Source organism: Prionailurus viverrinus, chromosome C1 (assembly GCF_022837055.1).
Source record: "Prionailurus viverrinus isolate Anna chromosome C1, UM_Priviv_1.0, whole genome shotgun sequence".
NCBI lineage: Eukaryota > Metazoa > Chordata > Mammalia > Carnivora > Felidae > Prionailurus > Prionailurus viverrinus.
This window is the reverse complement of record NC_062568.1, coordinates 45,519,852-45,536,294: the sequence shown is the minus strand read 5'-3', so window position 1 is coordinate 45,536,294 and position 16,443 is coordinate 45,519,852.

Below are 16,443 nucleotides of genomic sequence, written 5' to 3'. Positions count from 1 at the left end.
CCAACTTTCTGTTACAGCTTTTAAGCAATGAGGACGAATGAAGAGTTGGGACAGGACTTTTTTTTTTTTTAATGTGAAATTTATTGTCAAATTGGTTTCCATACAACACCCAGTGCTCATCCCAACAGGTGCCCTCCTCAATGCTCATCACCCACTTTCCCCTCCCTCCCACCCCCCATCAACCCTCAGTTTATTCTCAGTTTTTGAGTCTGTTGTGGTTTGGCTCCCTCCCTCTCTAACTTTTTTTTTATTCCTCTCCCCCATGGTCTTCTGTTAAGTTTCTCAGGATCCACATAAGAGTGAAAACATACGGTATCTGTCTTTCTCTGTATGACTTATTTCACTTAGCATAACACTCTCCAGTTCCATCCATGTTGCTACAAAAGGCCAGATTTCATTCTTGCTCATTGCCAAGTAGGACTTAAAGGACTCCTCAGAGACAGAAACACGTGGGAAAAAGGCAAAGTGAGGGTGTGGAGTAGAACTGGGATCCCTAATACAGAGGGAACATTAGGCTTTAGGAGTGGGGTGGAACATTTGTTAACATGTGTTAACTATGGTAGAATAATGTACAGCCTCTACCAAAGAGTATATGTGTATATGTGAGACAATTACAAGTTTTATTTATTCAAGAAAAAGATTCAGTGCTATGAGTAATAAATACTATAAAACAACAAAACTAGACATTTCATTGTCTAAACACAATAATATTTAAATTAATTTGTGTGATTTGTTTACCTAGGTGTTCACTTACAATATTTGAAAGGAGGGAAGAATTTAGTATGAAGGGGAAAGAATTTAGTATGAAGGGGAAAGAATTTAGTATGAAGGGGGGACAGTGCCTTTTAGTTATTACAGTGAGGAAGGGGGATGCTACATACTTTGTGGACCAAGAATACTAAATGTCTTCCATGTATCAGACAGTGCACATAACAGAGTGTCTTGCTACAACTCCATGACACTGGGACCAGAATAACCAGTGTACCCTTTTAAAATAACGGTAAACTATATGTTCAACAGTAGACACATTTTTTGCTTGGTTCTTTTTGTTTGCTTCTTAGGCACATGGTTACCTAAAGTAGAGGATGCCCATATTTTTGCAATTGGACAAAATTTGGAGGAAAGCATATTTTCTGTTTATAGTGAGTTTGAATCTACAGATAGTATAACACATCATGCTCTAAAACCCTTGGCATTCTATATTGCATCACTGGATAAGTACACATCATTGAATTCTTAGAAACAACAACAGATACAATTTTCAAGTATGAGGAATAAATGTCTGAGCAACTGCAATAATTTGGTTCCTATGTATATGTATATTAAATGAAACAAACTATAAGTCCATCCTGTTGGGGATAAGAAAAATAACTGGAAATTAACTTGAACTAAACAGAAATCAGACATAGAGGACTTGGCATAGGCCTTGAGAAGCAATAGAATATGAAGAAAATTAAACTATTGTTTGAGAACCACACTCCTATTGCATCCCAGAGATGACATGGGCTGGATACATATCGTATTGATGGAACAAGAACCTGCAGAGGGTGGAATTCTCACCTCATAAACTCAAAGACCTGAGCATTTAGGCAGAGCATGAATGCTTATAAATTATACCTGTTACTTACAGCAATGTGGTATGATTGTATAAGCTGATGGTTCCTGAAATTTGGGGCAAAGGGGCCCATTGATAAGTTTCCAGTGACAAGTTATGCTCAAGAAATTAAGTGTGCATCTACCTTATTGTTCACTTAAAATAATTAACAAGATCCTTATATGGTCAGTAGTTTCTTTCTTTAGTTTGTTTCAGGAATGCAGAAATATTTGATTCTGTAGGATTTTTTCCAGTCCTTAGTAACTCTAACCTGTCTTAAGAGCTTATATTCATTTGCTTAATTTTTCTACTATAGAGTTTTCGTAGAACCTGAGTATTTAATATTTCACTATTCATTTTTCATTAATCATATTCATTACACCTATTTTAATAAACATTTTAACTTTTCAGTAACTATTCATCTATATAGTATATATTGCATTCCATTTCTTATGACATGCTATTTTAGGTACTCATTCAAAAATGGTGTTAAGTATTTATCCTAGGAATGATAACTATTACTTATTTGGAACTTATGGGCAGGCACTTTATATATTTAATTTCAAATTCTCACAATAACATTGTAGGATAGTCTTATTCCTAGTTTAGAGACAATTCTGTAGTTGATAATGGAAATTGTGTAAGAGCTACGTCTCAGAGGCCCAAAACCTTTACTCTTTGCACTGTACTGTTAGTTATGGAACAAAAACCACTGGGTTTGCACAGAAAAGCAAAGTCATTAAGCGTGTCATAGGAACGGGATTTATTACAGGGCTTTGATGGTCCATAACTGTGGGAACTGGTCAAACACTCAGTGGAAGGCTGCCACTTCTCTGTCTGGTGTTGGACCTGAAGTCAGCAGTTAGGCAGTTGGGAATGAAGATGGGTGGTGTGAAGTATGGCTGAGCGGGAATTAACTGGAACTTCTGAGGGTGAGCTGGATTGTATTACGGTAAACTGGTACCTGCGTCTCTATCTTACTACTTCCAAGCCTCCAGTTTCAGTGAGGCCAGTGATCTTGTGAAGGTGGCACACTTGGTCCTGAAGTTGCACATGCATGTGGACCAGGACTGGGTGAAGCTGAAAGACCAGCTCTCCAGGGGGCTGGAGGAGTTCTTGGCCCAGCTGTGACTCAGCCGGCGAGGTGAGGTGAGCGATCAGGTCAGTGATGACTCATGTGAGCCGGAGCAAAGCAAGACTGTACTGGACCTCTCAGTGGAAAAAATGGCTGCTGTATTTCACTTCTGCCTTCCAGTCCTCATGAAAAATTTTCCAGCGGCCTGTCCTGACCCAGAGGCACCCAGGGACAGGAAATCTGAGAAACAAAACTTCTGGCTTAGCTAAGTTGACACAGTACAAAGCCACTGCATTTAGTTGTAGATGTGACTGATTTTCTGGCAAGGAAATTAATGTGGAAAGGAGTTAAAAGATAGTACCTTGAATTTTGACACATTTTCCTCTACTTTTCAAATACACTCATAGTTATGTCTTGGTGTACAAGGCAAGCAGGTGTATACAGTAATATTTGTCCAGACAAGAAGAGAAAGATGCAATTTTACTTACTGTTTATATTATTTATTCTACATAAGAGAAGCCAAAATGATGAAATCCATTGACTACAGTTGTGAAGTATTGAAAATTCTATCTGAAACATTTTATAACTCAAACAAAAAGTATCTATAATTCTAGTGAGTTCTGCATGAATGGAGAAAATGATCATCAATAGCGTTAGAGAAGAGAGATGCAACAGTTGTTTTTGTTATACTCAGTGGTTGCAGTCTCCAAATAGAAGCAGGAAGTTTCTGTAAGAGTCAGAGTGCCCTAATGAAAACATTTTGGAAGTGACTCTTTAGTACAAAGAAATGAATGTAATCAGTTCTAAAAGAAAGAGATCTCATGTGTCTATAAACAGACACATTACTTTGTGGTATAGATAGTGGAGTTAAGAGTAAGAGTATAAATACAGAATTTCCGTATGCTAAATATTCGTATGGAAATGGAAAAAGTCACTAAAAACATACATAGCATTTGTGTGGATCATAATCCAGAGACGGTAACAACCCCCCCATGTGTCTCTTGCATGCTTAATGACAGCACCATATTACATCATTTATAAGGATGTCCCCTGGGAGTTTTAGGGCATTATAGCTACAAGGGAAACCTTCATTGATTAAAACAATTATTTTGAAAGTCATACCTAATGAATAAACTTTAGAAAATAGATACATCAAAACAAAGCCAGATAATTCAAATGATATTTGTCAAAAAAAAAAACTTTATTAGTTACCTGTTTTGGATAACAAATTACCTTAAAAGTTAGCTTAATACAACACATTAATAACCTCAGTATTTCTGTGGGTCAGGAATCTGTCCATGGCTTAGCTGTGTTCTCTGCTTTGTTTGTCACAAGACTGCAGTCAAGGTATCCATCCAGGTCTTTGTTCTTAACTGAAGGTGTAGGAACAGAAGTTTCTAACTGAATGTTAGGCTATAAGAAGGAGGCTGCCCTCATTTCCTTGAAAAATGTTTCTTACATAGCCAAGTGCTTCATCAAAGAGTGCAAGTTAAGGTAGTTAAGAAAGTAGAATTTACCAACTAAATGGAAGTCACAAACCTTTGTAACCTAAGTTACATCCACTCAACAATGATGTATTCTAGTTACTCAAAGGAATTGATTACATCACACATTTAACATCAGAAGGCATGGATCATTAGCCCATCTTGGAGGCTCCCTACCACCATGATTCTGTATTAGAGAGCATCTAGCCAGAGACAGAACCACTGGGAAATATAGCTTAGCCTTGACAAGTTTCCACATTATGAAGCCATAACAGGCTTAGTGTTGTTACAAAAAGTTCCAATCTCAGTGGCTTAACACAATAAAGGCTCATTTTTTTTTTTTTGCTCTCTTGTCAGGTAGTGTGGTCACTAGAGCCAGGGACTCTGGTCACAGTATCCTTCCATCCAGTGGCCCTACCAATGGACGTTCACAACTGCTCAGAGATAGTAATTTTGGTCTTCTGGAAGAGATTTTACTCTATTCTCATTTTCTCCCCATCCCCCTAATTCTTCCTTCCTTTTCAAGGTGCACAAACATGTACACAAGTACAAGTATTTTTTATGTGGCATTCTGATTTTTTAACCTGTTTTAATTAACAGCATCAAGATGTCACTGAAATTTTTCTGTGGCTGTATATACACACGCATATATGCACACGTATATATGAACACAGACATCTATAGACTAATATTAAATGTTTAAACTATTGAAATCCATAGAATTAAATATTTAAAGTTATATTTCTATCATTATGCATTAGGCTGCTTTTTTAATGTTTATTTTTTTTATTTTTTTTTTTATTTTTTTTTTTTTTTTAAATTTTTTTTTTTTTTTTTTTTTTTTTTTAACGTTTATTTATTTTTGGGACAGAGAGAGACAGAGCATGAATGGGGGAGGGGCAGAGAGAGAGGGAGACACAGAATTGGAAACAGGCTCCAGGCTCTGAGCCATCAGCCCAGAGCCCGACGCGGGGCTCGAACTCCCGGACCGCGAGATCGTGACCTGGCTGAAGTCGGACGCTTAACCGACTGCGCCACCCAGGCGCCCCTATTTTTTTTTTTTTATTAAAAATAAATTTTTTAACCTTTATTTATTTTTGAGACAGAGACAGAACATGAACAGGGAAGGGTCAGAGAGAGGGAGACACAGAATCTGAAACAGGCTCCAGGCTCCAAACTGTCAGCTCAGACCCCAATGCAGGACTTGAACCCACAAACCCTGAGATCATGACCTGAGCTGAAGTTGGACGCTTAACCAACTGAGCCACCCAGGCGCCCCTAGTTTTTAAGTAACCCTGAGACCTTATTTCTTCAGTTTAATTGCTGGAAGTGAAATCACTGAGTAGGATTTGAATATTTTTAAACTTGAAGTAAGAATTAGCAAAAAAAAATCAGTGTACATTTGTATTAGTAATACATGTGTGTATCTGTTTATGCCAATGTTGGGAGTTATTACAAATACTTGCTCACTTGTATTGATAAGTATCTTCATTTTTTTAACTTAGTAGTGATTTTTTCCTTTTACTTCCTTCCTTCCTCCTCCTCCCTCCCTGCTTCCTCTCCCTTTCTTCCCTCCCTCCAAGTGAGGAACCTAGTTGTATTATAACTGACAGGTAAAAATTGTTGGAAATTGATCATGTTAATGTTCATTGGAACATTACTGGAAAAGATAATGTTAATGTTTTCCAAGACAACCTCCTATATTAACAATAATACTTAAACACAATACTTTATATGCATATATTTTAAAGTAATAATATCGTGATTATAAGAACTTCTAGTTGGTACCTATAATTATGCTAAATAAGAATTTTACTTGTTTTGAAACTCGTGGATCCTCCTGGAGGAACATATGTTTTTGTGTCATATGTTAATGGTTCAAATGACATCCAATAATTATGCCCACGAAATCTTTATATGGAGGTTAGTGATCTTATGTCCACAGTTGGGACAATTAACTGTTTGAAAGTACTGTTTAATAGCACTTACCTGTCACCCCAATCAGGAATTGATATGGTCATTTAAGTAAAGGACTCTTCACCATGCTAAGTCTGCCTGCCCCCTACCTTTAAGAACTTCTTATCCTTAAAAAATTGTTTTACAGAAGAGTTGCAAAGATTGTTCAGAGGTTTCCTGTATACCTATTACCCAACTGTCTCCAATTGTAACATCATAAATAGCCATAGTTGTGACTAAAACTAAGATATTAATATTGGTGCAATGCTATTAATTATATTAGAAGTTTTAGTATTCCCAGTTCTCCCATTAATGTTCTTTTTCTCTTCCAAGATCCAAATCAGGATACCCACATTGCATTTACTTCTAATATCTTTTGTGTCCTACAGTCTATGAGAATTCCTTAGTATATTCTTGTCTGTCAGTGTCTTAACACTACTGAAAAGTACTGGTCAGGTATTTTGTAGAATGTCCCACAATAGGGTTTGACCATTGCTTCCTCATGATTTGTCTTCAGTTATGAATTTGGAGGAAGAATACCACAAGGTGATGTACCCTTCTTATTGCATAACATCTGAGTACATGATGTCAGTGTGATTTATCATTGGTGATGTTAACCTTGATCACTTGGCACTATGGGTTGTATAATGTACCCCGATCTCATGTTCTGATTCTAAACCCCAGTGCCTCAAGACAGGATCTTACTTGGAAATAGAGTTGAAGAAATTAGTTAAGAGGGGTTGTACTGGATTGGTAGATCCCCAATCCTATATGACTGATGTCCTTATAAAAATGGGAAATTTGGACCTAGACATGCATCAGGTAGAATGCCATATGAAGATGTAGAAAGAGATCAGGGTGATGCATCTATAAGCCAAGGGATGCCAAAGATTGCCAGTAAGCCACCAGAAGCTTGAACAGATTCCTCATCATAACCCTCAGGAAAATCAACCAAGCTGACACCTTAATTTTGGACTTCTGGCCTCCAGGACTATGAGGCAACACATTTCCGTTGCTGAAGCTACCAGTTTGTGATATTTTGTGAAAGCAGTCCTATGAAACCAATACACTTAAACTTTCTGGAAGATGGCGGCTTAGGAGGACGCTGGGCTCACTGCACGTCCTGCTGATCACTTAGATTCCATCTACACCTGCCTAAATAACCCAGAAAACCGCCAGAGGATTAGCAGAACGGAGTCGCCGGAGCCAAACGCAGACGAGAGGCCCACGGAAGAGGGTAGGAAGGGCGGCGAGGCGGTGCACGCTCCACGGAATGGCGGGAGGGAGCCGGGGCGGAGGGGCGGCTCGCCGGCCAAGAAGAGCCCCCGAATCTGGCTTGCAAAAGCGGAGGGGCCTGACGGACTGTGTTCCCACAACAAGCGCGACTTAGCGTCTGGGAGATCATAAGTTAACAGCTCTGCTCGGAAAGCGGGAAGGCTGGAGGACAAAGGGAGGGAGAGCTGCTGAGCCCCCTGACAACAGAGCTCAGTTTGGTGGGGAACAAAGGCGCTCGCCAGCGCCATCTCCCCCGCCCATCCCCCAGCCAAAATCCCAAAGAGAACCAGTTCCTGCCAGGGAACTTGCTCGCTCAGCGCAAACACCCAACTCTGCCCTTCTGCGGAGCCAAACCTCCGGCAGCAGATCTGACTCCCTCCCGCTGTCACAGGGCCCCTCCTGAAGTGGATCACCTAAGGAGAAGCGATCTAAGCCTGCCCCTCCTGCCCCCGAGCACCTTGCCTACCCACCCCAGCTAATACGCCAGATCCCCAGCATCACAAGCCTGGCAGGGTACGAGTAGCCCAGATGAGCCACACCACCCCACAGTGAATCCCGCCCCTAGGAGAGGGGAAGAGAAGGCACACACCAGTCTGACTGTGGCCCCAGCGGTGGGCTGGGGGCAGACATCAGGTCTGACTGCGGCCCCGCCCACCAACTCCAGTTATACACCACAGCACAGGGGAAGTGCCCTGCAGGTCCTCACCACGCCAGGGACTATCCAAAATGACCAAGCAGAAGAACTCCCCTCAGAAGAATCTCCAGGAAATAACAACAGCTAATGAGCTGATCAAAAAGGACTTAAATAACATAACAGAAAGTGAATTTAGAATAATAGTCATAAAATTAATCGCTGGGCTTGAAAACAGTATACAGGACAGCAGAGAATCTCTTGCTACAGAGATCAAGGGACTCAGGAACAGTCACGAGGAGCTGAAAAACGCTTTAAACGAAATGCATAACAAAATGGAAACCACCACAGCTCGGCTTGAAGAGGCAGAGGAGAGAATAGGTGAACTAGAAGATAAAGTTATGGAAAAAGAGGAAGCTGAGAAAAAGAGAGATAAAAAAATCCAGGAGTATGAGGGGAAAATTAGAGAACTAAGTGATACACTAAAAAGAAATAATATACACATAATTGGTATCCCAGAGGAGGAAGAGAGAGGGAAAGGTGCTGAAGGGGTACTTGAAGAAATAATAGCTGAGAACTTCCCTGAACTGGGGAAGGAAAAAGGCATTGAAATCCAAGAGGCACAGAGAACTCCCTTCAGACGTAACTTGAATCAATCTTCTGCACGACATATCATAGTGAAACTGGCAAAATACAAGGATAAAGAGAAGATTCTGAAAGCAGCAAGGGGGTAAACGTGCCCTCACATATAAAGGGAGACCTATAAGACTCGTGACTGATCTCTCTTTTGAAACTTGGCAGGCCGGGGTGCCTGGGTGGCGCAGTCCGTTAAGCGTCCGACTTCAGCCAGGTCACGATCTCGCGGTCCGTGAGTTCGAGCCCCGCGTCAGGCTCTGGGCTGATGGCTCAGAGCCTGGAGCCTGTTTCTGATTCTGTGTCTCCCTCTCTCTCTGCCCCTCCCCCGTTCATGCTCTGTCTCTCTCTGTCCCAAAAATAAAATAAAACATTGAAAAAAAAATTAAAAAAAAAAAAAGAAACTTGGCAGGCCAGAAAGAATTGGCACGAGATTTTCAGGGTGCTAGACAGAAAAAATATGCAGCCTAGAATCCTTTATCCAGCAAGTCTGTCATTTAGAATAGAAGGAGAGATAAAGGTCTTCCCAAACAAACAAAAACTGAAGGAATTTGTCACCACTAAACCAGTCCTACAAGAGATCCTAAGGGGGACCCTGTGAGACAAAGTCCCAGGGACATCACTACAAGCATAAAACATACAGACATCACAATGACTCTAAACCCGTATCTTTCTATAATAACACTGAATGTAAATGGATTAAATGCGCCAACCAAAAGACATAGGGTATCAGAATGGATAAAAAAACAAGACCCATCTATTTGCTGTCTACAAGAGACGCATTTTAGACCTGAGGACACCTTTAGATTGAGAGTGAGGGGATGGAGAACTATTTATCATGCGACTGGAAGCCAAAAGAAAGCTGGAGTAGCCATACTTATATCAGACAATCTAGACTTTAAATTAAAGGCTGTACCAAGAGATGAAGAAGGACATTATATAATAGTTACAGGGTCTATCCATCAGGAAGAGCTAACAATTATAAATGTCTATGCGCCGAATACCGGAGCCCCCAAATATATAAAACAATTACTCATAAACATAAGCAACCTTATTGATAAGAATGTGGTAATTGCAGGGGACTTTAACACCCCACTTAAAGAAATGGATAAATCATCTAGACACACGGTCAATAAAGAAACAAGGGCTCTGAATGAGACATTGGATCAGATGGACTTGACAGATATATTTAGAACTCTGCATCCCAAAGCAACAGAATATACTTTCTTCTCGAGTGCACATGGAACATTCTCCAAGATAGATCATATACTGGGTCACAAAACAGCCCTTCATAAGTTTACAAGAATTGAAATTATACCATGCTTACTTTCAGACCACAATGCTATGAAGCTTGAAATCAACCACAGGAAAAAGTCTGGAAAACCTCCCAAAGCATGGAGGTTAAAGAACACCCTACTAACGAATGAGTGGGTCAACCAGGCAATTAGAGAAGAAATTAAAAAATATATGGAAACAAACGAAAATGAAAATACAACAATCCAAACGCTTTGGGACGCAGCGAAGGCAGTCCTGAGAGGAAAATACATTGCAATCCAGGCCTATCTCAAGAAACAAGAAAAATCCCAAATACAAAATCTAACAGCACACCTAAAGGAACTAGAAGCAGAACAGCAAAGGCAGCCTAAACCCAGCAGAAGAAGAGAAATAATAAAGATCAGAGCAGAAATAAACAATATAGAATCTAAAAAAACTGTAGAGCAGATCAACGAAACCAAGAGTTGGTTTTTTGAAAAAATAAACAAAATTGACAAACCTCTAGCCAGGCTTCTCAAAAAGAAAAGGGAGATGACCCAAATAGATAAAATCATGAATGAAAATGGAATTATTACAACCAATCCCTCAGAGATACAAACAATTATCAGAGAATACTATGAAAAATTATATGCCAACAAATTGGACAACCTGGAAGAAATGGACAAATTCCTGAACACCCACACTCTTCCAAAACTCAATCAGGAGGAAATAGAAAGCTTGAACAGACCCATAACCAGCGAAGAAATTGTATCGGTTATCAAAAATCTCCCAACAAATAAGAGTTCAGGACCAGATGGCTTCCCAGGGGAGTTCTACCAGACGTTTAAAGCAGAGATAATACCTATCCTTCTCAAGCTATGCCAAGAAATAGAAAGGGAAGGAAAACTTCCAGACTCATTCTATGAAGCCAGTATTACTTTGATTCCTAAACCAGACAGAGACCCAGTCAAAAAAGAGAACTACAGGCCAATATCCCTGATGAATATGGATGCAAAAATTCTCAATAAGATACTAGCAAATCGAATTCAACGGCATAGAAAAAGAATTATTCACCATGATCAAGTGGGATTCATTCCTGGGATGCAGGGCTGGTTCAACATTCGCAAATCAATCAACGTGATACATCACATTAACAAAAAAAAAAAGAGAAGAACCATATGATCCTGTCAATCGATGCAGAAAAGGCCTTCGACAAAATCCAGCACCCTTTCTTAATAAAAACCTTGAGAAAGTCGGGATAGAAGGAACATACTTAAAGATCATAAAAGCCATTTATGAAAAGCCCACAGCTAACATCATCCTCAACGGGGAAAAACTGAGAGCTTTTTCCCTGAGATCAGGAACACGACAAGGATGCCCACTCTCACCGCTGCTGTTTAACATAGTGCTGGAAGTTCTAGCATCAGCAATCAGACAACAAAAGGAAATCAAAGGCATCAAAATTGGCAAAGATGAAGTCAAGCTTTCGCTTTTTGCAGATGACATGATATTATACATGGAAAATCCGATAGACTCCACCAAAAGTCTGCTAGAACTGATACAGGAATTCAGCAAAGTTGCAGGATACAAAATCAATGTACAGAAATCAGTTGCATTCTTATACACTAACAATTAAGCAACAGAAAGACAAATAAAGAAGCTGATCCCATTCACAATTGCACCAAGAAGCATAAAATACCTAGGAATAAATCTAACCAAAGAGGTAAAGGATCTGTATGCTGAAAACTATAGAAAGCTTCTGAAGGAAATTGAAGAAGATTTAAAGAAATGGAAAGACATTCCCTGCTCATGGATTGGAAAAATAAATATTGTCAAAATGTCAATACTACCCAAAGCTATCTACACATTCAATGCAATCCCAATCAAAATTGCACCAGCATTCTTCTCGAAACTAGAACAAGCAATCCTAAAATTCATATGGAACCACAAAAGGCCCCGAATAGCCAAAGGAATTTTGAAGAAGAAGACCAAAGCAGGAGGCATCACAATCCCAGACTTTATCCTCTACTACAAAGCTGTCATCATCAAGACAGCATGGTATTGGCACCAAAACAGACACATAGACCAATGGAATAGAATAGAAACCCCAGAACTAGACCCACAAACGTATGGCCAACTCATCTTTGACAAAGCAGGAAAGAACATCCAATGGAAAAAAGACCACCTCTTTGACCAATGGTGCTGGGAGAACTGGACAGAAACATGCAGAAGGTTGAAACTAGATCACTTTCTCACACCATTCACAAAAATAAACTCAAAATGGATAAAGGACCTAAATGTGAGACAGGAAACCATCAAAACCTTAGAGGAGAAAGCAGGAAAAGACCTCTCTGACCTCAGCCGTAGCAATCTCTTACTTGACACATCCCCAAAGGCAAGGGAATTAAAAGCAAAAGTGAATTACTGGGACCTTATGAAGATAAAAAGCTTCTGCACAGCAAAGGAAACAACCAACAAAACTAAAAGGCAACCAACGGAATGGGAAAAGATATTCGCAAATGACATATCGGACAAAGGGCTAGTATCCAAAATCTATAAAGAGCTCACCAAACTCCACACCCGAAAAACAAATAACCCAGTGAAGAAATGGGCAGAAAACATGAATAGACACTTCTCTAAAGAAGACATCCGGATGGCCAACAGGCACATGAAAAGATGTTCAGCGTCGCTCCTTATCAGGGAAATACAAATCACAACCTCACTCAGGTATCACCTCACGCCAGTCAGAGTGGCCAAAATGAACAAATCAGAAGACTATAGATGCTGGAGAGGATGTGGAGAAACGGGAACCCTCTTGCACTGTTGGTGGGAATGCAAATTGGTGCAGCCGCTCTGGAAAGCAGTGTGGAGGTTCCTCAGAAAATTAAAAATAGACCTACCCTATGACCCAGCAATAGCACTGCTAGGAATTTATCCAAGGGATACAGGAGTACTGATGCATAGGGCTACTTGTACCCCAATGTTCATAGCAGCACTCTCAACAATAGCCAAATTATGGAAAGAGCCTAAATGTCCATCAACTGATGAATGGATAAAGAAATTGTGGTTTATATACACAATGGAATATTACGTGGCAATGAGAAAAAATGAAATATGGCCTTTTGTAGCAACGTGGATGGAACTGGAGAGTGTGATGCTAAGTGAAATAAGCCATACAGAGAAAGACAGATACCATATGGTTCCACTCTTATGTGGATCCTGAGAAACTTAACAGGAACCCATGGGGGAGGGGAAGGAAAAAAAAAAAGAGGTTAGAATGGGAGAGAGCCAAAGCATAAGAGACTGTTAAAAACTGAGAACAAACTGAGGGTTGATGGGGAGTGGGAGGGAGGAGAGGGTGGGTGATGGGTATTGAGGAGGGCACCTTTTGGGATGAGCACTGGGTGTTGTATGGAAACTAACTTGTCAATAAATTTCATAAAAAATAAATAAATAAACTTTCTGTACCATAGTTATTCTTTTCTTTGTTTCCATACTCTATTAGAAGTAAAATACTACCTTGAGCTCATTCTCCAGGTGAAAAGAATTAATATTCACTGCTGGAGGGAGAAATATCCAAGTATTTGTGGACATTTAAAACCATCACAACAGGGTGCCCGGGTGGCTCAGTCAGTTAAGCATCCGACTCTGGCACAGGTCATGATCTTATGATTCGTGAGTTCAAGCCCCACGTTGGGCTCTGTGCTGACAGTTCAGAGCCTGGAGCCTGCTTCAGATTCTGTGTCTCCCTCTCTCTCTGCCCTCCTCTGCTCATGCTCTGTCTCTGTCTCTGTCTCAAAAATAAACATTAAAAAAAATAAAAATCGCAGCGATGAATACATTTCTTGGCTAGATATTACATAGCTATGCAACTATTTTGTTTCTATTTAAACTTTTAGTAAGTATAGCATCTCTTGGTAGGTAGTTCCCATAGCAATTATTATTGTGATATTCTAGGAGTGATTTTCTATTTTCCTCATCCATTCTGTGTGCACTAATTAGATGTCTTCAAGGAAGAGTTATCCCCTCTCCCTTGTTTATTCAAATATTCAGTCATTTCAGTATAGAATTAGACTTTTTAATATCATAACCAATACTGCCAATATTTTATTGCTCAGATTGCCCCAGCATTGGTCACTGGGTGGTGTTCTTTCAGTTTGGTCCTGTGTCCTTTTGACATGTCTCTGTCCTTTAAACATTTTTTTGGTACATTTTAATTTTCAGGCACCACAGAATACTGCAGACTTCTCATATTTTCTCTGTCTCAAACTTGGAATCAGCTCTTTCTCTGAACAACCCTTTTACTGGAGAACAGTATCTAGTGATCATGGTCTGTGTGCTAATTGTGCTTGTTCCTATTAGGATTTTACCTCTAGATTCCCTCAGCAGACAGAGATAGGACATGCATGTATGTATGTTTATCCAGATAAACAAATCTGTGTGGGTTTATATATTTGAATAAACATGAGTTACTATGATACTTCTGACTGCAATTCAGTACCACTAGTTCACATGCAGAGTTCTCCTTTTGCTTACTTGTCACTAGTTTCTGGAACAGTAGGAAACCTGACTGGTGGTTGCTTTTCAACCCTGGTACACATGTAGTTTCAGAATTGCTTACTTGTTTGTACTCCCGCATATTAGTTTCCTAGAGCTTCTGTAACCAAGTAAGTATAATCATGGTGGCTTAAGACATCAGAAATTTCTTCTCTCCTAGTATGGGAGGTTAAAAGTTCAAAAGTGAGGGTGGCCTCTTCTGGAGGCTCCAAGGAGAATCTGTTCCATGCTTTTGGTGTTTGCTGACCTTCCTTGGTGTCTCTGGACTTACAGATCCATCATTCCAATCTTTGCCTTCACCTCACATGGTATTTTTGTATGTTTCTGTCCAAATGTTATCCTTCTCATCAAGGACATGAATCATTGGATTTAGGGTCTGTTCTAATTCAGTACTACCTCACCTTTGCTTGATTACATCTGTGAAAGCCCTATTTCCAAATAAGGTCACATTTGCAAGTTCCAAGTAGACACAAATTTTGGGGGGAAACTGTTCAACCCAGTGAGAAACAAATTAACCTACTAGTTATAGTGTTGGTATATATTGTCATTGAGCAAATTGATCAAAATATTCTTTGGGACTTACTTATATCAGTTCTTTTCCTCCTTTTTCCACTTTAGTGCAATTAAGTATCATATTTATAATTAGATTAATTTATGACAGTTTGAATTGCATCTAGGGTCACCACATAACATTTATTATTTTCCCATAATAAAAGTCACTCTTTGTGGTGTATTGTTCTATGGACAAATGTGTAGTAATATATTCACCATAGAATCAGAGTAAGTCCATAGACCCCAAATTTCTTTTTTTGCTCCTTTGTACTCAATGCCTCCCCCCAACTTTCTAATAACCACTGATCTAGTTTTTCTTTATAATTTGGTCTTTTTCAAAATATGATATATGTGGAATGATAAAATATATGATTTTGGGGTATGACTTCTTTTAATTAGAAATTTAAGGTTTATCCATCTCACCCATGAGTCATCTAGTTTGTTCATTTTTATTGCTGTGCAGTATTCTGTTATATTGATGGGCCAGCTTATCCATTTTCCTGTTCAAGGATATCTGGGTTATTCTGAGTTTTTGGCATGTATGAGTAGAGCTGTTAGAAATATTCATGAATAGATTTTTAAATAAATGTTTCCAATTCATTTTGATAAATACCTAGGAGTGAGATTGCTGTTCTTCTCCTTGTTTGTAAAAATTCTATCTAGCTATCCTTCATTCCTGGGAATTTTGTCCATGTGTACATAGCACTAATAAAAAATAACATTATTTTTGTGTAACAGTGGCCAGAAACCTGACCTAAAATTTCTTTTTTTTTAGAATGACAAAAGTTGGAAAAAGTAATTTTTCTACCCCAAATCAATTCCAAATCATAACTACTATGAAACTGTTTTTCCCTTATTGACCATAACAGTAAAGAGAGAGTTTGAGATGGGCAGTATTAAAAAAAAAAGTTGGTATAAGAGAGAATTTCTTTAATATTTTTTTTACAAGAAGAATATACATGTGTATATTGTGTTTAATTATAGATTAAAATAAAACAATAGACAATAAGTTACTTATTAATATAACACATTTGGTTAAAATATATATTGAACTTTGATATAATTGAGTAATATATTTTGAGAAATTACTAGGTTTTATTCTATAATATTAACTTATTATTAACAACATTTTTATGTAGAGTACTGCTATGGAATGTCTCAAGTCCATGTTGACCTGGTTAATTTCAAATGTGCATTTGCTGTGAGAAACCAGGATTTGATGTTAGACCTCCTAAGTCTTTTTCTTCCTCTCCCCTCTTTCTGTTGGTCCTCCTCCCTCTTCTCTCTTGCCTTCTCTCTCTTTTTCTTTTCCTGTTTCTCTCCCTCCCCTTCTTCCCTTCTCACTCTTTCCTTGCTGCCTTTCATTTGAGCATGCTCGCTCTCTCTTTTGCTCCCCACCCATCTATATATAGAATTTACCAAGTTCTGGGAA